This window comes from Haemorhous mexicanus, chromosome 2 (assembly GCF_027477595.1).
Source record: "Haemorhous mexicanus isolate bHaeMex1 chromosome 2, bHaeMex1.pri, whole genome shotgun sequence".
Lineage (NCBI taxonomy): Eukaryota > Metazoa > Chordata > Aves > Passeriformes > Fringillidae > Haemorhous > Haemorhous mexicanus.
The window spans coordinates 58,447,038-58,473,967 of record NC_082342.1 but is presented as its reverse complement, the minus strand read 5'-3'; the positions used below and the strand labels follow the sequence as shown (position 1 = coordinate 58,473,967).

Below are 26,930 nucleotides of genomic sequence, written 5' to 3'. Positions count from 1 at the left end.
GCTTTGGTACTGCTGTTCTGTAAGCACACAGTCTTAGCTTTGCATCTGAGCTGGCAAGCTGGTGAAGGTGGTATGAAGAGGTTGTTTCCAGAGACCAGTTCCACACTGAAGTTTCCTGCACAGACTGGGCTATATACCAACTTTAAAACCAGCCCTTTACCCATGACTCTTTTATTTAATTATAGTTAGTTTAAAATAACCATTATAATATGTCTCCATGACCATGACATTGGATTTCAGCATTTTTTCACAGCAGTATTTACTGTATTTAGTAACAAATTACAGAAATATCAGTCATGCTATTTTAAGTATCAGTTAAATGTGATATTTAATTAATTGTGTCTTCAATTTTGGAATAGAGAATCCCAGTGATATTAAGCCTAAATTTTTATTTACAGCAGATAAACTTAAAGTCCAATAGTATGTAATTAGCTCTAACAGAAAAGCAAACTTCCTTTTATTTGGATCAGACTTCATTTTTGTGCTCAGTGTAGTTCATACAAATACTGTTCAGTAGAAAAAAATATTTTGCAGCACAAACCTGTTATATGTTCTGTGCAGATGAAAGTCATTAGTAAATTTTCTTTGTTCAGATTAAAGGAAGTTGAAAATATGCTGAATCACTTATTATTTTAATTTAGATGTTGTTATCCATAAATATTCATCTTGAAGATAAAATGCTATCTTCATAAATACTTAGTGAACTTCACAAAATTAATTACATTTCAAATATGTGATTCAGAGGCAAAGATTCAGATCTTAGGATGGGATGAATCGCCCTCTGGAGGTGCCCACTTTAGTTTGCTGACTTCACAGGAATCGTGCTCTGAACTGACTAGTTCAAACTAAAAGTTAAGTGACTGGCCTGTCACCTTCATTGAGAAATAACTGAGCATGTCATACCACAGTAGATCTTGTCATTAGACCTCACTAAGGATGACTGCCTTATTCCTCATCTTTTCTGTCAGTGTTCTTGTACTGTTTCTAATATGGATAAACACAATTGTTGCTCTTGCCATTTCCTGAGTATTGTTTTTTCCTGTCCTTTTCAATCTTGTTATCTTATCTTTCCCTGTTTTTTTTTTTCTGACTCTTTACAGCTGCCATCCTTTCTGAAGCTTTTCACTTGCTACCTCTCTGACAATCCTACTTTCCATGTTGAAACTATTGTCCTAACTTGTGATGTGGAAGATTGCTGGCTCTTCCTTTGATGCTGATACCAGTATTTTCCTGACTGATAGTATTGTAATGAAGACATAGAAAAAGAAGACTATGGTACTCATGAATTTTTTTATGGTTTGAGTAATCAAAAAATATTGTTATTTTGCCTTCATATAAAATGTGTTGGTTTCCCAATGTAATTGTAACTTAAAGATGTTTGTAGAAATGTAAAATTAAATGTGAAGAGTATAAAATCCATTAAAGACATAAAAATATAATAAAATACAGCATTAGTCTTTATTTCAACAACTGAGTCCTACATGGCTCACTTGCAAAATGTGGGGTAGACTTACAAAGTTGCATATTGGTAAAATCTGACTTACTAAAAGGTGAAATTTCTTTTTCTATTCAGTAATTATTAAAAGGTCAACCTCTTTTCTTTCTCCCTCTGGTAGTATTTTCTTGTTATACCTGTCAAAGATCTCTCCTCCTCTTAAGTTCCGTCTTCTCCCCTTTTTTTGTTCCTTTTGTTAATCTAAGTTTGTGGTTCCTTTCTACCTTGGTCTCTCCTAACTCTTTTGGTCCAATACTGATCCCTTTTTTCTCATATGTTTGCATCCATTTGCCTAGAATATTGCCTTTAGCGTGATCATATATACCCAAGAGTATATTTACTTCTAAATGCTGGATGGATCTGCTATTTTAGGACTTCCAGTAAAGCAGAGAAGAAACTTAGTGTTTTAGGTTTTTTTATGATACATATGCCTTCAGAGGATCAAAGTACCTTGCTTCCAACATCAATGGAATAGTAACTACAGACAGAGATAAACATTCCTGTAAAAATAAAGACTTATGATACTTGTTCAGTATAGGAATGCTAACTTAAAAAGAGCATGAATGAAACCATGCTGTGTTCATAAATGGTATGGCAAACGTTTTCAGTTTCATATAAAGAAAAATGCTATTGGAAAGAGTGCTTTGTACTGATAGCAATGTAAGGAGATAGAATTTTTTGGAAAAGACAACTAAAAGGTATACATGCATAAAATCAGAAGAATTTTTGAAAATCATGCTCTGCTGTAGCAGAAATACTGAATAATAGTTAATGTTTTTTATGGGATATTTTATTAGGTATACTAAATGTTCTTTAGATAATCTAAATTATTTGGATTGCAGTAAAATGAATGCCATGATAAAACATAAGCAGCGATGTTCAGAACTTTTGCTTTATATGTGTAAAATATAGGCAGAAATAATGGCCTGAATAGTAGCAATAATAGCAAAATACTAGAAAATTATTGGAGGTGTGAGTGAGAGTCATTTATGGTGCCCAGAAGTTTTTAACTAGTGTAGTTACCTGCAGGACTTTGCATAATTTGGAGGCCATTAACAAAACACCTTTGCCAGATGTGTGTTGAGCATGAGGATGACATTACAGACAATGATTAGAAAGCAGAGGAAATTTGGAATCTCTAAAATAGTTACACCAATGAGAGTTTGTGTTGAACAGTAGAAGCAGAAAGTTTTTGCTAAAATTAAGTTGCATTGACTGCAACAAAGTTTATAAAGAAAAACTATATGAAAATTATCCATAGAAAACAAAAGAATATTAAAACCCATGTAAAAAATGATGGGGCTTTTTGAGTATACCCTCAAATGATACACATTGACAGCATACATTTAAGTCACTACTGGTTGCTGAAGATCTGTCCTTTCTATTAACAATATAAAGCAATACAGATCCTGAAATAATCTGTGACTTAATACTCCTATTGATTTTACAGCAGAGTTGCTGTGGACTAAGGCCTTGCTCATCATGAAAAATAATATAATTTTAACAATAGCACGTTATTGTTAGAAGGAAGTACATCAAACTGACAGCACAGTTTTAGAAAATAGTTTTGAGAGTACTGTATTGGTGTAGCTTAAGTCACAAAACTATTGCTTTTTTTGATAATACTACTAATCTAAAATTCAGACTTGTAGTTTGACGATAAGATTTTTTTCTACACTCAACTTTGTGTATTTTTATTTGAGATTTTTGAGTGATAAAATCTCACTTTAAAAAATCAGTTTAAATGTCTTTCTTTTAAAATCTATTAGAAACAGTAAGGAAAGCATTGCTGAAAATACTAACAAAACAGGAAAGATATTTCAGCAAGAGAGTAAGTGTAACCATAGGGAAACATTTGCCAGAGGAGAATAACTTTGAGTGAATTGCTACATTAAGATGTGAAAACATAATCTATAAAGCAGGAGATAATAATGAAAAAATAGATCTTTCTGTTCATAAATACAGCTTAGGTACAGGTGGTCTTGAGAGATGCAATACCACTACAAATTCCAAGAATTGTTCTTTGATTGCATTAGAAACAGGCCTGGCTAAGATATAAATAGAATCTAACTATCTGTAGTTATATAAGGAATATAAGGTGAGGGAAACATAATTTATGTTTAAAAACAATCACCGTGCTTGCAGATTCTGCAGATCACATGGCTGGCAGACACAGAAATAATTTCACAAATGAAAATGGAAGAAGCAAAAGCCATGAAGATTGTATTGAATGTTTGATTAGTTTCACTTTCTCTAGGCCTATGAGGGTCTCCATGATTATCATATATATATAAACAGATGTATTATATTCATGTTATACATACATGTATTGCTATATATATGGAAATGTATGAAAAGCTGTAAAAGAGGAATTTGACTTAGGTGGAAGAGGTGCTTCAAAATAGGTTACAGTATTTTTGCATGGTACTTAAAACAACTGGAAGAAATAATGAGAGTTAATTCAGTACTGGATCTGATAGTGATTCAGTGATAGGAAAAAAGGAGATACTAGATATAACATTAAGACCTTATGACTGTACAATACTTCTGGTTTAATAAAAAGACCAGAAAAAGTGTAAACATACTGTGAAAATCACTGACAGAAAGACTGACAGAATGATTTTGAAAAGTAATAGCAAAAAGCTTTTTTAGACTAACATTGCAATAGAATAAGAGAGATTGCGCTGTAAAAAAATGTTTAGTGAAGTATAAAGTTGGAGAAAAGGAAGCAAAACTGGAAAGGAGAACTTTAAACTTGCCATCATGCAAAGAAAGAACAGAAAGAGAGCTCAGACCATGTGATGCTATCTGAGAAAGCCTAATTATCCACTTAATTAGTATAATTTACTAATATATTCTGAAAGTATGTGAAAATCTTAAAAGAATACAAGAAAGCAGATTTTTTTCAAGCTTCTTGAGCAGTTAATTTTTTCTTTTTTTTTTTCCCCCACAGAATAATACTGAATAAAAGGAAGTCTGAAGACCACTGTCTATGAATTGGATCATTTATTTGAAAAGATAGTTGAAGAAACAGTGAATAATAATGGTAATTGAGAATATAGAAAAGTGTCTGAAAATATGAAGGGTTCCAGATTCTGTACCCTTGTTCTGCTCGCTGGAGGTAGCACAAGGTAGCCAAGATCCATTCCTACTCACAGGCTGAGAATTTGCCTGCTCTGGGGAAGTCACAGTCAGCCTAACGCTGGTCTGTCCTTCACCCATACCAACAGCTCAGTCCTCTGTCCGGGTTTGAGACTGGCATCATATGAAGATGTCTCTCTACCAGTGTTTGGCTGCATTTAATTTCTTGGGTCACATAAAAAAGAAAATGCATTACAGCCCAGTCAGGAGCCGGTAGCAAACTGCAGCTCACGTTTGCCTGGCTAACCCACCTGCTCTCCTGAGCCAGGGTAGCATCATTTGTACTGCCTATTGTAAGATTCCCTAACCCATGCTATTCCTCAAATCCTGCAGTATTTTTCTTGAGTGCTTGTTGGCCATGGCCAAAAGCACACCCAAGAGCAGGCTAACAGTTAAAGGGTGTGGATTATCACATGGTAGAGCTCAAGTATGTGTCCGGCCCCTCTTCAGCTCAGTAACACAGACATAACCTTAGGAACTACATCCAGTTGGCAATAATTACAACTGTACTAGCTTGTTTTATATCAAATATGCAATGGCATGAAAACCAGTATTTTTGCAGACTACTATTTCTTGACCAGAAAACCTGAAAATTGGCAATTTAAGAAAGGCAGAGGACAATAGAAAGGAAAACAATACTTATCTGATGTGGAAGTATTTTAACATGGAAACTTGATAACCTGTCAGATGACTGAATATTCTTTTCAAGATAAGCAAGGTTACAATAAAGAACTCAGCATAGGACCAATTGGGTAAATAGATTTTGTTCACTATTAAAATGCAGTTTGGGTCTCATCTACCTTGTAGGATAAAAGCCTGAACTATGCTTGTGGTATTTTATTCTGAGATATTTGAGAAGGAGCTGATGCTGAAGTGGGCATGCTTCAATATAAAATAGTCACCTCATCATGCACAAGATGGGATAAGGGCTCTACTGAATATTTATACATCTGTCAAACAAACTGATATGCAGTAATGTCTTGGAATGAGTGCAATCTCTGTATTACTTGGACAGGTGTTCAGTATGTGATATAATTACCATTAGGTTCCAGGTCACCTTTTGACCTGTGAGGTCACCAATTATTTCCATAGTAATTTCTAATTTTACAGGTTGTAGAAAACTATGTGCAGGAAAAACGGCACAAAAAGGGAAAATGCAATTACTTTCATAGACTTCTTTGTGACCTGGGATTAAGTGCTTAAGTCTGAAGACAGAAAATAAAAAAGGAAAGGAAAATATGGCACATCAGACAATGCTGGACCATAATCAATTAGCATTCAGTTGAGTATTGTCTTTTAAGTCACTTAGAGGTAAAGAGAGGAAATAAACTGCTCAAATAAAAACAAATACATATTCTGAAAGCAGTCAGCTACTCTGGTGTATGCTGAGGTCATAAAGTATATAAATGAAAGAAAGAAATTGGGCAAAATTGTAGGATGCTATAGATCAAAGGAAAACAGCCAAGAGTTTGAGATGTAAGATTAGGAGTAGGGATTTGGAAACAGTTCTTAATATTAGATTATTCTTAATGGAACACTGGTAAGAAAATAGACCATCATAACAACGATTCAGCATAAATTTGCCTGTAGATTTAGTGTTTGGAGAAGCTGTTCTGCAGAAATGCAGGCAGCTTTTCTGGAGGAACAAACCAGCTGATCTGGCTTTACCATATTGCCATCGACCGGATGTGCAACACAGTAGGGAACTGCATTATGAAAAATCCCTTTTGTAGTATGAATGTATGAATTTGTGCATTTGGCTTGCTTTTCATCAGCAGGACTACGTTTTTGCCAATACTAGGAACTACATTAAAAAAAGGAAGAGAATATCAATGAATTATATAAGAAACTGGAATTAGATGCACATACATAGAGAATAACATAAAGCAAATCTGTCACACATGTTACTGCTGCATATAAAGAATTTTTCTTTCTTATAATGACCTTGTATTTTGAAAACGCACATGAATTATATAAAATTACAATACTGTGATGCCCTTAAGTGTAGTTTTAGAAAATTACATGAAACAGCCAAACAAAATATTTGAAGTTACCCACTTCTCTCTGGAGTCCATTATATATGCTAAGCCTAATGTCTGAACTGCCAGAACTGGTAGTTCCTGTTTTGAGGTAAAGAGTTGCTTCAAGACTTCTGCAAAAAGAGATTCTGAAAAATCTTACTGCAGATAGGACGAGTCTGCTAAATAAGTCTTCATAGACTGCTTCTCTGTTCATTGTGATTGCATTCGGTGCCCATCACTCCTGCTTAAATAATCACTTGTTGAAGGATTGCCTGTCTATGTTTCCTGAGGAAGTGGGGGGGGACAGTTTTTTGGAGCTGCTGGAAGTATGGGAAGGAGGAGATAACTGCATTCAGAAGTTTGGCTGAAGGGTAGAGGTTTTTCTGGAGATTGAGATTGGGTGGGTCTGAGCAGGAGTGTAGTGCTGCGAGGAGTCCTTCAGCCTCTGTACTCATTTAGCCTGTTGAGAGCACACTTAGGGATATTTTGCCCATTGATAGATTAACTAGATTACAAAGAACAACTACTGCGTTTCAGAAATTCATTATGAAAGTACTCTATGAATAAACTATGTGAATAATAAAAAGCCAAACCAAACTGTAGAAACCACTTCTGAGAAGAACTTTCATATGTGATTATGGTATAGTTGTATAGTCTGCGCGTGTGAAGTAGAGCAAAGCAATGGAAAATCTGGGCTAAATGTCATAAACTGCTCTGCAGTTTATCATTTCTTCTCCCCCTCCTCTCATCTCCCCTGCCACCCCCACCACCTTCTTTCCAAGGAAATAATTCTAAGATTCCTGGAATAAATCATCTGTGGTTAGAAAAAAAATTAAAGAGACTGGGGTCTCTAATGGCAGGCATTTGGGAGTATATGTGAATAGAGATAGTGGCTGCAGAATTGATCTGTTATTATCTTAAATCCTCTATTTTACTTTTCTTGGTCCACAATATTTCTTCTTTGTTCATGCAAAACTCATTGAAAATAATGCAAAATATGACATATTTTTGCCACAAAATAGTTGTTGTGTAATCATCAAAAAGAGATTCCTAGTGTACTTTAACTACCAACATCCTTCTAACTGTGTTTCAGCAGACATTACCTATTTTGAGGCAATAGAGGTATGGGCTGAGAGTCAAATCTCCCTTCTATTATGCTTGATTCTCAAAATAAAACTGGATTTGTGCCTGTCTGTCCATCCATCCATCTGTCTGCTTATTTATTAAGGATATTAAAATTCTTATTGCAGCTGTTAAATGCAAAACTAAGAAGATAGACAAAATCCTTGGTGTGTCCAGTTTTTTGAAGTAAAGAAAAAAAAAAAAAAGAAAAAGTGACTTACTTTGTATGCAAAGAAAATTGTCACTACTGATTTAAAAAAAAAATCATTGAAGAGATATAGAGGCGTATTTTGTTTCAAGGGTCTGTGGGGCCTACTGCTCTACAGTTCCATAAAATTTCAAGTAGGATGGATACTACCTAGATTTACAGATGAAGCAAAATCAAAGAACATACATGCAAAATTGCCAGAATAAAAATCAGTGAATAAAATTATTCGATCTCTATGTTAAAATAAAGTCTACAAAAGAAAAATTAATTTAATTTTCAGGTGAAGGGGAATCCATAGGAGAACACATGAGTGAAAAATTTTTTTGAAAGCAAGATTTATAAGGCGTATTTCAAAAAAGTTTTATTTGTTTAGTCTAGAGAAGAGAAGACTGGGGAAAATGGTAGGATATCTGAAGATTATTGTGAAGAAGATGGTCACCAATGGTCTTTTGTACCCAGCTGGAGAAGGACAAAAAAAAAAATCGTAATTTATAGCCAAAAAGAACAGGCTACATATTTAGAAGGTCCTTTTAAGTACAAGGACAGTTAAAGACTGGAACAAAGTTATCTGGTGATGCTGCAGCATCTTCCTCATTGACAATCTAGAACAGATTAGATCAAATGTTTCTGTTATAATAATGCTCTTACATCTATTTTCTTCCATAATTGTTGGCTCCACACAATAGACAACCCAGAATATTAAGTAGTAACTTGAAAAATAAATTTGGAATGTGGAGATAAAATTGTATAGTCTGAACAGATGATCAATCATTATAAATGCAGGTTTCTTTTTCTTCCAATAGATGTATTCTTGAATTTTGCATGCCTTTGTGTATTTTAATTTTCACTTATTTAAATTTAAAGTTTATTTATGTATAATTTCTATTTACAGATCATCAGTAAGGATAAAGCATGCTATCTGTTCATGCAAGCAGTGCTATTATTCTGCTTGCCCTGCTTGGTTTTCTGGTCAGGAAGCTAATTTCAGCATTGCCAAAGCCCTTTTTTATTGAATTCTAATTCTGTCTAGCACACACTCTTCAGGTATGTATAGCTTTGTAGGTATTACAGGGCATTCTGAATTCAAAACACATGTAGTTTCTTTTAAGTCACATACAGATAACTAGGGTTTGCTACTTGACAGAATATCTGAAAAAGTCTGATTCCTAAACAAAACCAGAACTTTGATGGTGAATTTTACTTTCTGTGGTTAACAGGCTATTTTAACAGTGACAAATAAAGTCTGTTAGTAATAAAAATGAAACCTAGTATCTATGCTGTGATAATGGAACCCTAAAGTGAAATTAGTAAGTGATATTAGAAAGAATCACTTGTATTTCTGCTCCAAACCTCAAGTTATTTTATTTTCCTGTACTCAAAAACAATATTAAAGAAAATGTATGGTTCATGTTACCAACATTCATAGCCTTGATAAAAATGGGAATAATCCATGTATATGCTTTTGTTAGAGCATAAAATATGTAACATAAGAACAAGAATATTGAAGGAATAAAGATAATTTGACTATTCAGAATACTGACAGAATTCAGTCTATTCAGAATACTGGTTTTAATGTCTGTTCTTTCTTAGAGATTCAACTTGAAGGATGATGAGAAAAGTATTAATAATTATTACTCTGTTGTACTCTGTTAGATGCTTGAGGACTTTTGTGTTTAAATCAAACAGTAATTAAAGTCTTCAAATTAAAGTGTTCATCTTCAAGTGGTTTTTCTTATATTGGGTCTGCAAAAGGAAAGGCTGTGCACAAATGGACGTTTTATTCTACCTTCTTCCCTCAAATTATGTTAGACAAGTTTCAATTAGTAGATGCAGCTGTATTAAAAATGTGAGTATTGTACAGAGAATCAAATAGCTTTCACTCAGCTAACACCTCAGATAGGAAAAAAGAGAAGTAGCACCCCTTGACTTTTGTGGCTCATTTTATCTTGTTATCTTGGTAAGGAACCAAGGGGTTCCAGTATGACTTTTTTTGTTTAATACTGCACCTGAACCACTTAGATTTACCTGGCTTTAGTTTATGGTTTCTTGGTTGGTTTTTTTTTGTTGTTTCTTTTTGAAGTAGCAGGCATCTTCTTATGCTATTTGAGAATTAACTTAGAAAGCGACCACCAAAGTCTTAAAACTTTTATGATGCAAGTCAATTTGAATAAAGATTGTTGTCACCTTGAATAGAATTATTCAAAAATATGACTCACATAACACTGCATCTTTATATTAGTTCAGTTTATTTAGAAGGGAATCAGTGTAGGTCAGAGAAGTTTTTAGAGGAATATGTCTAGCAAATAACTTTAGAATGCTCAAGTTAGAGTTTTTTACAAGGATAGGAAAATATAATTCCTGGGTAGAAGTGAATACTGCTTTTGAGAGGCCTCTGAAAATTGTGTGACTTGACTTCTCATGTAAGTCAGAAATGTAATTTCTGATCCAAGATGTTTCCTGAAGAGAGAATAATGGTTTTAAATTGCAAGATGCCTTAATCAGTTAAACAAATTGAGAAAAACTACTAAAGCTTCTTTTACTTACAATTGAAACCTACAGCTGTCTGGTTTTACTTGTAAGAACTTGCTTCTCAACATGTATATTAATTTAAGAATTTTTGTAATGGAACATTCACTTTTACAGTTTGAAGTTGCAAATGCAAACTATATTTTTTAAGCTTTCCCATGTAATATTTTATTGAACAGTTAAAAAAAAATCTGACTAAAGAGAGTATTTCTGTAACCAGAGGACCAGAGGGGATTTATTAGGATGAGAAATTTAGTTTTCCTGCATGAGGTCCAGCGCAACTACTAAAGAAATCAATTCCCAGCAAGATGACTGCATCTATTTTGAGTAGTATGGTACTCAGAAACATACAGTTAATAATATATAGATGGATATAAGTCCCATTTTGGAAGGTGTTAATGAAATTATCAGTTAATAATTTTGAAAATATTACTTACAGATTAAATATAGACATCCAAAACCAGAATAATTAAAAGGTGGTTAGGAAGAAAAAATATATGCAGTGAGGTAAACAGCCACATGCAAGGAAACTGGAATGATATAATATTTATTTAAGTTGGCAGAAGAATATATGATTGGAGTAGAATTGGTAGAACATGGTGTGTAGTTATTCTATGTTATTCTGTTTTATCAGATTTAATTATATAATGTAATCCCTTTATTTAACATAAGTGCAGTTGGACTGAATGAAGTAGTACAAACTTCACACCAGAAAGATATAGGTTGGGAAGTATTAATATTTAGGAGTGTTAAAGTTTTTTGGCCAGTTTTGAGAAATAAATAAGAAAATGTCAGAATTAAGAAAAATGTTGTATTTGAAGAACTAGAAGTTGCATTTCTATGCAGTTTTGGGCTCTCCAGACTAATAGTGTGAGGTACAGCCACAGCATAAAGAGATAATTACTTTATTAATTCAGTTTCTGTGTGTGTTAATTTATATAACCCAGTTTTCCATCTAAGTTGGCCAAAACACAGACAGGTACTTTAATTGCCCCGTTTTTATAAAGAATGTGAATAACTTTTCTGGGATGCCCTTGGATGCCTCTTTGAGTGGTTGTGTAGAAGTGTTTCATTGCTGGTGTGCATGTGCCCCATGAGTGCAAGGACAAGTCATTTGAACAAAAAGGTCCATTAAATGGTGTCAGCAGATCCTTGAAGCACCCTCATGTCCACTGACCTCAGGGCATTAAATAGCCATGTGAATACAAATGTGGATGATTTAATTATTTCCATCATACCGCAGAGATGGAAATCATGCAGTACATGTACTGTGTGTGTGATTTACTTTAGTTGTAATAGTACAATTAATTTAATACAATAAATTAGGTCCCCTAATGACCTTTAGGGAAATACAGCTTGAGTTAACATACAAGATATACCTCTTTGTATATGGATAAGGGAGTCATAGGTTACTGGTGTTTAACATTTTCCCTAGCATGATTCTTATGGGAGCAACATATCCCATAGCAACATTTCCTCTTTCTGAGATGAAACAGAGAGCAGGGAAGGGAGGGAGACAGTGAAGACTTCCCTTAAACAGAGATCAGTTTATTTCTAAATTCTACAAGTAAAGCTATAATTATGATTAAAGATATTGTCTCTTGTTCAGTGTCCTAAAAGCTGGGATTCTGATCTTCTGGGGCATATCCATTATCAGGATCCACTTATATTGGCAGGGAAGTCTGATGGAGACAAGAGGAACATGAATCTCAGTACAAGCTGCTGCCCATGCATGTGGAAAGGATGAAATACTCCTCAGCAGTATCACATGTCTTTGGTTCATGTATTTTAAAGTTCAGGTCCTGACAAGATTAGTTTTATTACTTGCATACTCTCTGCAGGGACCTTGATAGTGGCTGGTTTTGTGTTAAGTGCCTTATGTATTTATAGCCCCAAAAGTAGTGATTGCCTTTGTATTTCAGCACGGTGTCATACAAAGTGCTGAGTGACTTATTGGCCTCGTGGCTTTCCTCTCTCATTCTCTAACAAGCTGTCCAGCTTATTAGAAACAATTAACACCAGAAACAGGGTGTCTTCTATGACTGATTGCAGAAGCAAATGTACCATTCCAAATCAGTGGCAGAACCTTCTGTCTCTACAGGAAGGGTGAGGGGGCTAGCAGTTCAGTGTCAGCTATCGGTGCCTCAGCAATTTCACTTGCTATTTCAAATTCAGATTGGAGTAGTATCCATAATCTCCTAACCAATCACTAATCCTCAGGGATTTTGAACTGCCAGCCTGCAAGATGTCTATTTTTACATAGGGATCCATGCAGCAGAGAAAAGATATTAGATTCCTCATAGGAACTCTGGATTACATTACAGAGTGCTACCCTTGAGTCATTGTGAACAAAACAGGAATTTTCTGTTGACTTGGTGTTCACCCTGCCTCCTTCCAGAAAAAGTGGCCATTACCACAGCCTGCTTCAGAAGATAAAGCATTGAGGTGCAGTACCACAACAGATCGTTGGTTCTGTTCACACAGGTCTAAAACTATATCATCAACAATTCTCAGACTTACAGAAACAACATCAATTTAAAACATTTTGTTATGGTTTTACTGTTAGACATCATATTATCAAGAGCTTTTTACTTCCCAGAGGAGAGGTTGTAGACAGCAACAGGTCAATTAAATCAGCCTCTAGGTCATCTTTCAAGATCAGTAAAAACCTCTCAGCATTTATAGTCTCTCCCAAAACATTTTGTGCTTGAGCTACATTCTGAAAGCACAGCCTTACAATGACCTGGTACTTGCTGCATCAGGTGTCTGGGGTACACAAAAGAGTCCTCTCCTCATTAAACTTTGAATGAATTATACTCATTACAGTGTCGCCTTCTTACCTTGAAGTACCAAGGGTCTGGGGGACCGACAGAGCTGTTCAGAGACAGGGATTTGCTCACATTCAAAATCTCTGAGATGCTCAGGAGATGCCTGCTCTCCATATAAATATTTCAGTCAGTACTCTCTGCCTTGAACAATAAATAAATTTGGGGTTGTTTTTCAGGGACTTCCCAAACAAGTGCCAATAGTCAACATGATAATTAATTATATATTTTTGTCAACGAGCTAGTGAGGGGAAAGACCATCCTCAGGAGCTTTTATGTGACATACGGCTCTAAGTTAAGCCAGTCAGAATGAGGAAACTTTTGGGATTAGAGCTGAAAATGTTAGAGCCTTGAGCCTTTCTAACCTTCAGCATATCTAGCCATCATAGCAGGGAATCAATGGCACTGACTTGTCTTCCAGCGTCACATTTTTCAAATGAGGACTTCAAAATGTGTGCTTGTTCACAACAGATACAAATAGGCATCCTGTTCTAACTAGAGGGATGCCGAGAGCTCCTGGCAAAATGTTTTGTTTACCTGTTTATAATATGGGCTTTGTGTGCATTTTTTTTATCTTTCTTTGCATGTTGTAAAACTTTCAGTACATTCTCTTTACCTGCTTAGCCAGACATCCCCTTCTGAAATAATAATCAGATCCTGCAGCCAAACCTGGTATGATTATAGCTGATAGACAGGGCGTTGCCTAAGTGAAATCTGCTGACAGAAACTATTTTGCAACAGTGCAGATCATTTTGTGTCAAATAGAGTCACTTTAACTAGAGTTACTCACAAACCTGAATGAAAAGACTTTCTGTTTGAGTATCCTGGCATGGTCAGTCTCCCTTAGCCTCTTCTACTTCAATAGCACGGGACTGTTAAATAATTTTGACACTAAGTGGAGTTTATATAATTTCTCTAAAAGTGCATTTTTCAGTATTAGCTGCTTATCTTCTTCTGTTTAATGATACAATGTACCTTAACTTGTAGTAAGATTTAGGAAATGCTTTTGTTTATATTTTTACCTAACAACGGAGACCTGTCTTACCTGTCTGTATAATTTTTTACTAATAGAAACTGTGTTTTCCTGTCTGCCTGAGAAGTATTTTTGTGTCTTGTAAAACACATGGCAGGGAAAATGGGAGAATACTGCATGAGTTAAGAATCTCCTACTGAAATAATAGGAAACTCTCACAAGCTTCTGCGGTTTTCATTATGATGTTAACTGTGCCCACTTAAGGTCTACTCTAGAAACAATGTCCTCCTTTTTTAGAGGAGGCTTGAACTACTTTAGCTTCAGTTTTCTGCTTCCAATTTTAGATAAAGTTTACATTGATTCCGTGAGCTTTAGTTTTTAGCAAGTAATTTTCTTGGAATGGGGCTGTTTTCTGTGCAGTGGCAAAATTTCTTCTTTTTATTTCCACTCCCCACGATTCTTTTAGCTTCTGCTTGCAGAAAGACCAGCAGGGTTTTAAGAGCACAATATGCATGACTGCATCTTTTCCTCTAATGCATCTTCCCTAACAGTGGAAAAGAATGGCTCTCTCAGAATGTGCTCATCTAGGCTTACAGTTCCCCAGGATCTTGGAAGGACTTCTTTGCAATAGCAGCTTCAGCATCTGCCACAGATAGCAGGCAGACTGGTGGTGGATTGGCAGAGCTAAGAAGAAATAGATATCCAGCCCTTGGGCAATGCAGTGTCTTCTTCAGACACTGCAACTACAGCACCCCTCTAACAAACAGCAAAATTTTCATTTTCAAAACAGCAATAAATGTTTTAAAGTCACAAATAGAAAGAATGGACAGAGATCAGCTTTTCACCTTCTCTATCAATGAAAAAATAAGGGTGCATCAGAGGACAGCAGTAGGTCTGTTCAAAGTAAATAATACAATAAATTATATTACTTTATATGCTCATGGGTATTATACTCACAGCATTCCTTTACTAAAGTACAGATTAATGAAGTTCACAGCAATCTAAGGAGAGACTGCATAAGGCCCTGGAAGAGAGATCTAGTGAAAGTCACTGACTGGACAAACCACATCAGGTTCAGGAAACCTTCCAAGCTAAAACAAAGTTGGATGTTGGAGTATATGGGCATTATCAAATGTGCTTGTCTTGGTCCTGCTGTTCACTGAGGGAATATTTGGATAAGAAGTGGCTTTTGTCAGCTGTTGGACACGGGTAAATGGGCCAAGTGTATGCTTGGCCTGAACCAGTCTGACCTCTCTAGTATTCTTAAAAGAAAGTTTGTTTATGTATCGTGACCTACTCCCAGTCTTTGCAAAAGTGAAACAAAATACTTTCAGGATTGTCCCTTCTTTGAATTCAATCAACAAGAGTCAACCTTAGTCATTCTTATTCCTTTTACTGCACTCTCAACTTTCCAATCTGTAGTGTTTCAAAGTATTTTTTGACATATGTTAATGAAATGCCTCTGCCTCTCTTTTTTTTCTCACCTAATCTTGCCCTTCCTTAAATCAAACCTTACTCATCTTTCTCTCTCTAGAGACTTGTTGCTGCCATTGTAATTCTGAGTAGTGACTTTTCTTGTTCCTTGTACTGGCTTTCAGATTCTCTTTATTACAGAGAGGAAATCTTTGAGCCTGGCAATGAAAAGAGCAATGAAAATAATAGAAAATCCATGGGATAGTGTTGTTTCCATCACAGTAATTTTGGAGGAGGAAGAATTTCATTCTCATCCATCTTAAGTGAATAGATCAAGTCCACAGATCTGCCATACCAGATCTGTAAGTCATATTCCAAAATGCAGCAAGCCAGGATCACAACTATAGGAAATTCTCAGAAATAACTTTCCTTCCCCTTTAAACTTGGGAAAGTGTCCTGACAGTAGGTTTATCCTTCTAAGTCACTTTGCAAGGACAAGGAAGTTTAATGATAAGTATCTATTTTTAGCAGAGATTAAGATGGTGAATTCTTATGTTCAGTTTCCTGGTTAGCCTGAAGTCTGTTCAGTTTTCAGTAGGTAGGCATAGGTGCAGCTATAGCTTGAAGAAGAGAAGAATGGGTGGAGGAACAAGGAAGGATCTAGAGCTCTTCATGGCATCCTTTCACCCTTTCCCTCCTGCTGCTGGTAACTCTGCACCTGAACAGCCAGTGCATTAAAGAAACAGCCTATCCTGATCTTACTTCTAGTGCCTCATGTATTGAGTAGATGAAGGCAAATCTCTGCTCTGTGCCAGGGCTCTGTCTCTTTAACTTTGTATGTGCACCAGCAGGCACAGTAGGGACCCATGCTGGTTTGAACATATTATAGTCTAAATGGCTATAAGAGAAAGGAGGGAAATCATGTTTTGTGTTACTTGTGCGGTCTCCTGGAACAATTAACATGTGTTTAAAGAGTTCTATATGTAGGCTTTCTTTAAATTAAAAGTTTATTTCTTTAACAAGACTACTTAAAATTAATTATGAAATTAGGACAGCCAGTATTAAGGTTAAATTTACCATAGTATTTTAAAATAACAAAATAGAAATACCGTGCCACACATTTTTTTATGCCAAAGTTCTAGATAAAGTCAAACCTCTTGAAGGGGTGAAAGTCACTGGCAGAGCATTTGGAATTATAACCTGCTGAATGTGGAACCACCTTCTGATGGCTTTTCTTTTTCTCTTTTAATGTACTCATCTACTTTATATTAATGGCTAGTATGTTCAAAATTGAAAAATCTACTGGGAGATGAAAAAGCAGGTAATTCATTTTTTCTCATTAGGTCCATGAATGAAATCTGAAAGAGGATGAGATGTACTAGTTGTACAGTCTTGAAGGTCATGCTAGCCAGAAACAATCACCTAAGTTCCCCGACTAGCAGTGATTCATCCTTGTTGAATAAATCAGTTTTCAATACAGTATGTTCTGATAAGTTTTTTGTTCTCACATTTGTGTACAGTTATAGCTGTTTAATTTAACCAAGAAAAAAATTAAGGGCTATTTTGCTACATTTAAATTTAATTCCATTTTCCATCTACATACACACTTTTATAAATCATAATTGGAAGACAGTGTCTTGGTAAAGAGAAGCCATTAAATTTTCTATCATAAGATGTAAAAATTAAGAATAAGAAGTCCCTTATATAAATGATTAAATAAAAATTGTGCAGGCATGACATCACAATCTAGATAGCAAAAAGAATAATACTTTATAAAGAGGATATATTTAATTGAATAAAGGTCTTTAAAATGAAAGGGGAAAAAAAGGAAATATAAAACTGGTCCAAAATAGACTGCGTAAGACAAGGCTATTCTCTTTTCTGTTTTAAAAAGTAGCTAGAATTGGTAATTGAACTCAGAGACACCAACCAATTCACCCAGTCTGCCGATAACATGCACTTGTAGTTCTGGGTCCTAAACAAACACAATATGGGCCTTGCAAGTGCTTTAGAAAGGCCTGGTTAATAATCAGTTGTCAGGAGTCGCCTCTGACCCGTGCGGGCCCTCCTTCCCTGGGAACAAAACCCCAGCATCTGTTGCCTGTTGGAGCCATCGCGGTGCGGGAGCTGAGCCCCTGTCACCGCGCCTGCCTCGGCTCTCTGGCTGCGGGCAGCGGGGAAACCTGCGTCTGCAGCTTGGGCTCAGGGCAAACGAACGAAAGCTGGGCAGCTGAGTTCCTGAGAGCTGCCTCACTGTAGGGTAGAAGGAGATGACCTGGGGTAAGATGACCCTGACTATCAAGTGTGTTGTCTTGACAAACAGTAATTGCTTGACAATTGCTCCAGGCTTGGGAAACACCCGTTATCATGTTCGTGCTGTATCTACTGATAGAGATTGTTTTCGTTACACATACTGGATATTTCTAACTCCACTGAACTTACTGATGTGTGAAAACATAGATAAGTTCAAACTAGAGGTCTGAAACTAGTTCTAGGTCTCTTCTTTGTTTGAGTTACTCCTTTTGGCTAGAAGATGTCTGTGTTTAACTCAAGAATCAGTCTATGTCCAGTATGTCCAGCATCTACAGTGGTCTTTCGAATGCTGGGTTGTTTTTTTTTTTTTTTGTTTGTTTTCTTTCGGTTTTTTCTTTGTTTTGTTTTGTTTTGTGGTTTGTTTGCCTTTTTTTTATTTTGAATGCTGTCTTTGTTAGAGCTGGATGAAAGAATATCTCAGTTTTGTGTATGGTGAGTGCTATTGTCATAATTATTTCCCTGTATAGGTTTCAGCATTAAGGCTGTTGGACACATGAAAGAGCAATCTATACTCATGGCTCGGTATTTAAGGCATATGCAGAACTTCAGCATTAATTACATATTTTATACTTGATAAGAAGAAGGTTTTTTTTTTGGTCTGTACTGAAACGGAACTTCCTTTTGAACTACTGTCTACAGTTACTGTTTCCTCCCCTTTCCCCCTTTCAGCAGAAGTTTTACTGGTAAGATAAAAGTGAGCCTCTTCCAGTTGAAAACAATCTTATTTTATTTGAAATACAGTATTCCTTTTACTGAAAACTTACTGAGTCTCTCCCTGAAATAATCTTATTTTTTTATATTTTTCCTTACCCCTTAACATGTCTGCTTAAGTACTGAGAAACTTCACAAGTACAAGAAAGGTTGTAGAGAAATGCACAAGATTATAGGAAATTTTTGTGGGGTATAGATTGCTAAAATAAAAGAAAGGAAGTGTAGGAAGCATGCAATGTATAGCACTCAAAGGAGCTCAAGTGGTTAGAGAGGTGTATTAAAGAAAGGCAGCAGGAGTCTGTCAGGGGTCAGTACATGGTCACTCATGACCTCAGGGGCATACAGACGTAGAATCCTTGTGACATGATTTGCAAGAGAATGTGTGAGCTTTGATTCACTCATTTACACAGCATCAGAAAGTAAATAGGAGACTGCTTTCTTATTTGATGAAGACTTCAGTCATCCAGATCATCATCTTCCATTAAACTTCTTCTCTTTCCTTCCATTTTCATGTGCCACTTTCCTATTTCCAGCAGGTGTCCCTCTAGAATGATGACTCTTAGGCATAAGAAAAGGACAGTTTTGCTATTACTTGTAAATTTGTTGTCATATGACACAATCTGTCATTATTTTCCTTCTTGCTTTCAAATGAAATATTTCCCAGTCTATATGTTGAAACTGCGTACTATTTGCAACTACAATTTTAGTACCTAGATGTAGTATACAGCTTTTTATCTGTAGACCTCAAGCTTCTTTTAAGCCTGGAATGAGATTTTGTTCCTTTAAAACTCTCAGAGCACAGGTAATAGTGGCTGAGGCAAGACTAAACAGGATTTATTCCTTCTCACTCTTAGGCCATTTGACAGATTGATACAGCTCTTCTAGCCCCTGAGTGCCACTGGCTCAGCCCAGCATTTATGCAGGGCTTTGTGCAGACTCCTTCTCCCAGTGCAAAACTTGCCCTATTCCAACAGGAGGTGGCTTATGGCTTCCTTCCACAGTCCCTGCAGGAGAATCCCTTGGTGACATATGAGGCTTTTAGTGCCCTTTCCCAGTCAGTCTTAATTTCTAATGTGAAGAGAATGAAAGACTGGTGAGAATTTCAATCACTGTAATTCTGGGTTTCTTTTTTAATGTGGAGATATGATATGGCATGGGAACTCCCCTTAAGAGAGATCTTCAGAGTTGGATTAGCCTGTTGACATCTGTTAGGCATTGCTAACTAGGCACCTTGCCTTGGGAACTGTGAGTTTTATATTTTGAAAAAGACAAATGTACAGGCAAACAAAATGTTGCTAAACACTTATTTCAGATCTTGGATTATCTTTGACTTTTATAACCTTGGTACGTGTAGCATTGGCCCATCCTGTAAGCATTATTTTATCTCTTAGAGTCAGTGAGATGTAGGACAGTTTTAACTGTCCCCATCTTAGAATGGAAAAGCCATTGGTGAAATTCTGGATCAAGGACAGGATTATGGCCCTTGTTTAGACTCCCATTCCAGACTTTGGCTAAAGCACCATCCATCTTCCACCTTGATATTGATTTAACATCAGCAGTGTGATTTAACTTGAAGTGTCTTTAGGAGCAGTAACCTGTGCTCAGACAGTAGCACGAAAGACAGAGCAATTCTGTTCTTTAATGTGTTAATCAATCCTGCTTATTTAAGCATATTCAGGAAACTATAGTAAGTTGCTTAACTTCTCTTTTAATTGATTTACAGGTCTACTTTGCCTGTCGTGCTGAGCTATTGTGATAGCTTGATTGTTACGATTTTCATCAAGTGTGAAGCTTTCAAAGCCATGTGTCAAAGGTAAGTTATTTCAATAATACTGATACTTGCATATGTCCCTAAAAATATTGTATGTTTATGGGAGAAGTTTTCCTCACTTTATTGAAGACTCAGCTCTGTTGAGACATCCCAATCCTGAGTAAAGGATGTTATGAAGCAGTAGGAACTCCTGCAGGGAGCTCTGACAGATATTTTCTCCCAGTGCTTGCCAATGTAGTGAGGAAGTGTGCGTACTGCACCAGCTTTTAAAATAGTGCAACCTGATCCTTTCTTTACGGCTCAGAGGATGGGGGTGGGGAGTGAAGGTGAAAGAATAGGAGCCCATATCCTCCTCCTCATTTTGGGTCTGGTTTTCTTTATTGAGTAAAGAGAGCATTAATTGTGCCTGACTATTATGAGAAAGAACCCTTTGCTTTCACCCTTCACATTTCTTGTGACATAGGCCAGGTTTAATCTAGTCCGTGTTAGGAGAAACTAAGACTCTGCAGTGTCATAATGAGATTCCCCCTCATTTTCATTTTCCCTCAATGGTATGTAAATCATTGCTTGTAAGGGATAAAAATCTGTAGGAGTTATGAAACCAAAGTGATTGCACCAATGTGGAACTCCTAGTTAGCCTGCAGTGTTTATCACTCTCCTTAGTGTAATAAAACTGAGATGAAATACACTTCAAAAGAAAAGAGGCCATCTAATTTTTCTCTATCGAACAAATAAAAGTAAAATTGACAAACTAATTTAAATTACTAACCAAATCTTTAAAAACAAGGATGGACAATGTGTAAGTCAGGAAATTGTTTTGTTGAGTGTTTCACTTGTGTGTAGAGTTTTAAAAGTTACCCAGATGTAGGAGTTTATAGATTTAGCTTAGAAAGATGACCAAAAATAATATTTAGTCAGTAGTTGTGACAGCCAATCCGTACAGTGTCGTACAGTGGAATCTTTGTAAATTTCATTGTTTTATGAAAAAGGATGTTTATGCAAATAACACATTCAGACAGAAACAAGGATACTAAGAGTCCTTAAAAAGTACAGTGGTCTCAATAATCTGTTTTTCTAGCTAGCATTGACTAGTTTTCAGCATATTTATTTTTTACTTCTTTCTGGAGTCTAAAGGCATATTTCTCATCTGGTGAACTACTACTGAATTCCTAGTTTCCATTCATCAAAGTATTCATTTGTACCTGTAATCCATGCTAAGAGCACTTTTTGGAGTCTGTGCTAGGTGTTATCTTGTGTACACATTATGTCCACATTTTGAAGTGATGCCTTGTCTAGCTAATATTATCTATACATATGTTGTATTCACCATGCTAACTGTGCAGTAAAAAAATACCAGTGAAAACTAAAATGGTACTTTTAAATATTCACAAGAATATTTTAGTTTTTATGAAACATTAATGCCAAATTTGAAAACTGTTCTATTAGACATCCATCAATATAATTAGAGGGTAAGACCCAGAATCTAAAAGTAGTTTCAAGAGAAGGAGCTCAGCAGTGTGAGATACTGGATATGAAACCTGCAAAAGGGTTTATTCAAGAATGCTGTCAGCCTTGAGTTAGAAGTATCATGCCCTCACTGGCCAACTGCTGGAAGGAAGCAAGAGTCTTCCTTTCTTAACCACTTTCCACAAAATACCAGTTACTATAAAAGGATAACTGGATCTGTTCTTCTTTCTTCCTGCACCTCAGGCTCCATTTTTTAAAACTTCTTTTTCTCCCCCTGTATCTTATCCATTGTGAATAACCACTACACTTTCCTGCTGTTAGTAGTACTGTCATATGCCTGCAACCACATAAAATGAACATTTTGGATAACATAAGAACTGGGTGGAGGCTTCTAAAAAGCAGTAACTGGACTTGCAATCTTGTTAGTTATGCATGGCTGCTCCTTGTTAAAGTGCTACTGTGCAAAAGCTGGAACACTGGAACTGCCTGCTTGCAGAACCAGGAAAACTGTGCTGTCTGAATCAGTCAAATTTCCAAGTGTAAGTTAGTAACACCCTTTACAAATTAAAAGATGCAAATGTGTCTAGAGTTTTAAACGAAAGCTGTAGAAATCCATAGCATAGGCCTTTATGGTGATCAGAGAAAATGCTTGTTATCATTAGGAATTATAGGGCATTAAAAAACAAACAGACAAAACCCCCTGGGATTCTATGTACAGAATAAGACTATAAAAAAAAAAAAATTAAAAGTATCAGACATCAAATGGTACAGACAGACTGGTCACATATACAGTAATACAACAGTAGTTGGCTGATAATCTTTTTCAAGTGTGGAAAAGGAAAGGAAGGATCATTCAGCTAATAATGTGCTAAATTACTCTTTTATGTACTTCAAGTATCAAAAGAAAAGCAGAGTTGGATAAATTGTTAACGAACAAGCCTTATTTTTATAAACACAAAAAATTGCCTTGATCTTGCAGACTTTAAAAGCCTTCACATTGTAACATAAAACTGGATAAAAATACATACTGTACATATTAAAATACAGGTTTCAACCCTAGTGACTTAATACAAATTGACTCTTCTTTGAACTCTAGTAACCCAACTCTAATCTCCAGTGGGTTTTGAAAGTTAAACCAGAAAGGACTGACAGTGTGAGGAGGTGTGCCTGTGTGAGTGCATAAACACATGCACACATATATTTTGTTCCCTAATCGATAAATTTAAGATATACATATCTTAAAAGAGAAAGATATACATATCTTAAAAGAGAAAGTAGGTTGATATCTAATACCTTTATTTGTGGGATATTGAATTGACATCTGTTTATTACCTCTGGGAGTGTGACAGATCTGTGGAACTACTAATACCAATTCAAGGCCAGAATTTAAGGGGGGAAGTGGTTTTGAGGTACACAGATACTTAGCTCAGAGTGTTGGGAGTTGGTTCCAGTTTCTGTGCCTCAGTCATGAAGCCGTGTCCCTACCCAAGCTGCTTTTCCTATCCACCTAATACATCTAGCCACCTTTTGTTTCCAGAGAACAGGCAGTGTTGGGGCTTGCTTTGTACTGTTGCCACTTTAATTCTCTCTGTGACAAGCTGCAGAGCCACAGGAGCAGCCTGGCAGCAGCACTCGAGCTCCAAGTGCAGCAGAAGTAGGGAGCCCTGGAGGAGCCAGTCACAGCTCTCGGTCACTGGCCAGCCCATTGCTTGTAGAAGTTAGCATGCTTAAGTTGACATTGATCCCTCAAGGGACTAGCTACCAGCTAAACAAAACTGGAGCACAGGGCTAGCCAAGCATAGATTCTCTGTGACCCTGTGTCAGGACCTGTCATCCTGTTGTAAAAGCCAGCTATGTTACCTCCTTGCCCTCTGAGACTCCCAGGGAACCCCCAAGTAAATGAAGAGGGGAGTTATTTACATCTCCTTCATGTTTCCAGCCCATTTTTTTTTTCTTAAAAACAAAACAAACCAAAACCAACCAAAAACCCAAGAGATAATGGAGTACTTTAAAAAGGCATATTTGGTCCCTTATGAAGGCATACTAGAACAAAGGAAAAATAATTTGCTCTATTAATTATAGATAATGGAAAATGGGGCAGTATCTCTGTGGTTAAAGAAATGAGCATACTGTCACTGACAGTAGCCCGACTGTTGTACACAGCTGGGAAAGGCAGACACATTGGAATATTGCTGGTAGTTTAGAATATTTAGAAGCCAGGAGTTCTACTAAGTCTATTAAATATGCTGAGGGTAGAAATGCTCATTTGCTTTTGCAGAGGAAATAGAGCAAAGATACACCACAGCAGAGAAAGCTAGCAGGACAAAGGAGATACTATTGACTCATTCCAGACTGCCGACTTAGCAGCTCAACTTTGTTTCCTTTTAACTTTTGTAACAGTAGGAGCTCAAAGCTTCTCAGTCTATTTTCTGCACAAATAGAAACACCCAGACTTCAAAAAGTAATATGCTTTGAATAACCCCAAACCATTAACACATTAAAAACTGAGTGTACTATTAAACAAGGCTTCGTGGTTACTTGAATTTTGCAGCAAGTAGATGCTGGTGTTTTGGTAGTAATTTTTACACTGCTTCATTCTGGCAGACAATTCTTGACAAATATCAATTTGTAAAGCACTTTTTGTTGGTTTTAGTGTGATTAGTTTCATTGACTTTGCAGTGGGTAAGTACTGCTTCAATATTTTCACAGTCTGAGTAAACCCCACGACACTTTCTCCCAACTCAGTAGCATATTGCAACAAGTTTCTAACCCTATAACGTTACACTTGTAACACCGGGCAAAGCATAAGATGTGTGATATTTAGATTTTGTCCTCAGTACTGAAGTCTATATCCCTTTAAAAAAAAAATATATATTTTTTTATTGTCCACTGTGGACAATGGAGTGTCCAGGGCCATCGATATGACAGCTTCTACGCTGACGGCGTCCCAGTCCCAAAGTCCCATGAGGACCGTGCTCCCCGGTAAGAGACCGGCCCCCGCGTCCCCGCTCGCTCCCGGAGGGAGCGGTGTAACTTCACAGACACCCTAGGCTTGCAAATACACCTCGCCTCTCTCACGAGCTATCCTTTCTACAGCGTGCGCTTAAAACGTCACAGAACGTCATAACTCAAACCGATCGGCATAGCGTAAACCACGCCGCTACTGGAGCGTGTGAGTTGGATTTAACTTTGGATGCGTTCAGCCCCGGGCTCGGCGGGGCCCCGCAGCCCCCGCCGCCGCGCCCCGCGGAGCCGCTCACGGCGCCGGTCCCGCTGGGCGGGGGGGGGCCGGGCCGGGGGGGGCGCCAGTGCTCTGCCGCGGCGTCGGGGGCCGCGCACCCCCCCCGTTGGCGCGGCGGGCTGTCACTCAGGCGACGTCACAATACGCCTGTGTGAGCGCTGTAAACACTCGGGCGGGCGTGTGTGTGTGTGTGAGTGACGCGGGGGCGCGCCTCCCCGCTCCCCAGCTCCCCCCCGCCGCCCCCAGGGTGGCACCGAGCCGGCCGGGGAGGCGTGAGGCGCGCCTCCGGTTGTTTCTCTGCGCGCATGGTAGCGGCACGAAAGGTAGCATCACTGGAGCAGGGGATGATGTAATTCTCCCTCCGGCCAGTGACTGCCTGCGCTTGCACCGATCCGACTTGCAAACCGGAGGGGGGTGGTTTTTTTTACGCGTGATCGTATCAGCATCTCCTGACGGCGCACCCCCCCCAACGCCGCTTTAAACCCCGCTCCGCTCATCCCTCCCCTCCCCGGGGCATGGAAGAGTGATGGGGCTGGGGGAGGAGGGGAGCCCCGCGCCGTGTGTGCAGGGTAAACACGCCAGTGAGCTCAGCGTCGAGCGGTAAACAAGTCTGAGGTGCCCTCCGCCGCACGGCAACTTGCTGCGGGCGGGGTGTCCCCCCCGCGCACACACACGCACGCACGCACACTCACTTCCCCCTAACAAAAGCCCGTTTAATATCAGCGTCAGCTTTTGTTCGGCGGGCGGCAGCCGCCGTCCCCTCTCCCGATCACCTTATTTCACCGGGCGGCCCCCCCGGCCAAATCCACTGGTCCCCCACGCCCCGTTCCCCCTGCGCGCCTCCCCGCTCGCTCCGCGGCGCTGTCCCCTCACCGCCTCCAAAGCTCCCTCCGCTTCCCTGGAGCTCCCGGTCCCCGCTGCCCGTTCTCTGGGGCAGCAGGCAGGTAGGCGAGCAGGCGGCCGCCCCCCCACCCAGTCCCCGAAAAAGCAGTAGCGAAATGGCACTTACTGTCAGAAGAGAGGGCGAGGGAGGAAGGTCTTCTCTCGGTGCAAAAGCAAAATAGCCACTCGCAGGACGTTGCCAGCATAGGAGGCAGCAAGAGAAAATAAAAAAGATCTTCCAGTAGAGAGGGGGGGAGAGGGGGGGAAGGAGAGAGAGGGAGGAAGGGAGGAGGAGGATTCGGCTTTTAACCAGAGAAAAATAAAATCAAAAAATAACCGCGTGTGTGTCCCCCCCCCGGTTGCCTTTTTTGTGCAGTTTCAGCAAAGCTGCGAGGAAGTTGGTCCTTTTGTTCCACTATTTATAGATTGCGTCAACATTGCGAAAAGGAGAAGGCGGAGCGGTGGCACTTACTCCTCGCCGAACGGTGGTGGGGGAAGATATCGGGGTGGAGGGGCGGGGCGGGGTGGGGGACGGGGACGTGCAAGCCCGGCGAGTACAAGCGACTTCAGCGCTCTCCCCCACCCGCCGCCGCCGCCGCGACCACGAGAAGAGCCGGGCGGTGCAGCCGCGGCGGCGGCGGCGGGGAGAACCGCGCCGCTTCCCCGCCCGGCTGCCGCCGCACAGCACCGCCCCGCGGGCGGCGAGGCGAGGCGCGCCGAGCCGAGCGGCGGGGCCACAGGGAGGGGGGGACCCGCCGCTCGGTTGGGCGCTGATCGGCTCGCCGCTACCCTCCGTCTCCCGGTAGAACCTGTTGCGAACC

The 26,930-nt window shown here is 38.5% G+C and overlaps 1 long non-coding RNA gene across 2 annotated transcripts in view; it reads right to left on the bottom strand.

The window, feature by feature from the left end:
* Positions 1-26,606, bottom strand: part of LOC132323592 (uncharacterized) — a 47,325-nt gene extending 20,719 nt beyond the window's left edge. For both annotated transcript variants that reach the window (XR_009485378.1, XR_009485379.1), the window contains exon 1: positions 26,237-26,606. This is a non-coding gene — a long non-coding RNA (uncharacterized LOC132323592). The remainder of the gene's footprint in view (positions 1-26,236) is intronic.
* Positions 26,607-26,930: the final 324 nt, after the last annotated feature.